At 39.2% G+C, this 2,500-nt stretch overlaps 1 protein-coding gene across 1 annotated transcript in view; it reads right to left on the bottom strand.

Annotated features, from left to right (window-relative positions):
- The window catches only part of LOC125041685 (transmembrane protein 129-like), a 19,277-nt gene extending 18,184 nt beyond the window's left edge, over positions 1–1,093 (bottom strand). Inside the window, exon 1 of the mRNA XM_047636873.1 lies at positions 936–1,093. The gene's annotated coding sequence lies outside the window, so the exon portion shown is untranslated. The remainder of the gene's footprint in view (positions 1–935) is intronic.
- Between the last annotated feature and the right edge of the window lie 1,407 nt (positions 1,094–2,500).

Genomic DNA, 2,500 nt, shown 5'->3' with positions numbered 1-2,500 from the left:
TAGCTAACAATGGATAATGACAGACTAGCATATAATATAATAGCCACAGTACATAAATATTCTTTAAGCCTTTCAATATATTCACTTTGGCATGTCCTTTTGGGGCAAACAAAGATTTAGAACTAGTTCTTCTATCCCTTTAGGAAGTGAAAGAGAGATAGACCTGTTGTCTTTTTCGGTCAATATGTGGAAAAGGGTAGTGGGTTACTTTCGAAACAATTTTGATATTTTTCTGCATGAAATCCACTGCTTTCAACGATTCTATGCATTGTTCCTTGTGCAAATGAATCATTGAGGAGATATGATCATCTCCATCGACAATCTTGATATGATAGTCCCGATGGCAGGGGAGGGCATGAAGTATATCAGGGAAATTATGGGGTAAAACAGGACCCACGTGGTTGTTAAACAATACGTCCTAACCCAACATCCAACCTAACCTAATACTGTGGTATATATTCCTCAGCCAGGGTGCTCTGCCCCCTAGACCCTGTGGAAATATTTGCACCTAGCCAGGGGGATAAGACCCCTGGCACCCCTTGGTAATATATATGCCTAGCCAGGGGGCTATGCCCCCTGTACCCTCATAATAAAATATACTACTGGCCAAGAGGCTATGCCCCCTGGCCTCCTGTGGTAGTATATGCCTTTAGAATGGCTTCAAAAAAAATTGGCTTTTCTTATTGTACTTCGTACAACTTGAAGAAAAAGAGGACAATATGTAGTATAAGGTAGTGGCACAGTTGGGTAATACAACCTACATAAAATGATAGAACAATGCAAACCAGGAAATGATAGAACAATGCAAACCAGGGCAAAGTTCATCTATGGCAATGTGTGCAAATTTGCTTTACGTTAAAGAAAAAAGATACCCCAATTTTGGCTAAGTCGCTCATCTCGTTTACGGGAGCTGAATATTAAGTAACATAATTTACCTCTAACTGAAATTTGGTACCAGTATACCGAGGGCATGTATTAATCCTGAAACAGTGTAATATTCAATTTCGTTGTATTCTTTCTTTCTTCTTGAACAGGAGACCTTCGTTGTGTTTGTTGACGTGTGTTAGACAGTGTTTATGACGGCGTTCCTGTAAGCAGCCGACGCCGTTCACTGACGTCAGAGGCTGAAGCACCATCCCGAGCTATAATGTGTGTTATATCATCATCACCAGCTTGAATCAATCCAGTGCAGGACGTAGCCTCTCCCAATTTTTTCCAACTTTGTCTTGCGTTTTTTGTTTCCAGTCTTGGCCCTAAATTTCGTTATTTCGTCACGCTATCTTGTCATTAGCGTGGCTCTTGGCCTCTTTATGATATCTATATCCCAGTCTGTTACTTTCTTTGTCCATCTGCTGTCCTGTCTCCGACATATATGACCTGCTTATTCCTTCTTTTTTTTTCATGCTCACAAGCATATCTTCCACTTTGTGTGTTCCCTGATCTACGTCACCCTCATCTGATCTTTTGGACATCAACCTCTCCATCTGTCTTTGGGCACTTATTATTTTCCTCTCCAGTAATTTGGTTGTAGTGCATGTTTCTGATCCATATGTCATAACTGGGAGGACACATTGCATACAGACTTTTCTTTTTATACATAATGGCAAGGAGCCTCTTAGTATGCTACTGTGTCTGCCGAAGGCACTTTAGCCTAGACTGATGCATCACTTAATTAGATGTGTTTGTCTGCACGAGTTACCCTAGGTATACATACTTGTCCACTACCTCTAGCGCTTCGCCTTGTACATGTATCTGTTTGAATTGAACTCTACTGTTGAACAAGATGTTAGTCTTTTTCTTGTTCATCCTAAGTTCGACTTCAGACTTTCTCAATTCAGATAGTTCATTAGCTGCTGCATTTCATTTGCAGATTCACTGAAAAGAACAATATCATCTGCAAATCTTAGATTGTTTAGGTAATCATCCATTTTGATACCCTTTCTGTTCCATTATAGCTTCTTGAATATTTCCTCAAGACAAGCTGTAAGCAGTTTTGGTGAGATGGTATCCCTCCGCCAAACACCTTTTCTATTTTTTTTTTTTTTTTTTTTTTTTCTTTTTTTATCGGTTTCCGTTTGGAGCTTGATGTCACGTCTCCGTCTGGTTTCCTTATTGCATACATTTAATTTCTCCCTATTCCCAGTCTCCTTTTAGCTGTTTTCATGCTGGTACCTGTGATCACTGTTTCATGAATTATTTGAGTGTTGTACTTCCGTACATCTCTCCTATTTTTATTTAAAATCTTTGTTTGTTCAGCTAATTCTAGTTTGTCCATGTTTGACGATACTTTCATGACTCTACATTTTTGCATAAGCTGTCTAGTTTCTACTGAGAGTTTGCTGGAGTTTTGCATGTCATTCGTACCACTACTTCAAGTGCAGCTACATTAATATTTCATTGAACTATTTGTTGATTTAGTCAGTGTTGAGATCTTCGTCGCTGAGAAGGGGATATCTATTTTGGATGTTTAGGTTAAATTCTGTCGCTTTGGTCTTCAAGT

This window comes from Penaeus chinensis, chromosome 3 (genome assembly GCF_019202785.1).
Source record: "Penaeus chinensis breed Huanghai No. 1 chromosome 3, ASM1920278v2, whole genome shotgun sequence".
Taxonomy (NCBI): Eukaryota; Metazoa; Arthropoda; class Malacostraca; order Decapoda; family Penaeidae; genus Penaeus; species Penaeus chinensis.
Note: the sequence above shows the minus strand (reverse complement) of the source record. Positions and strands in the feature narration are given on the sequence as shown.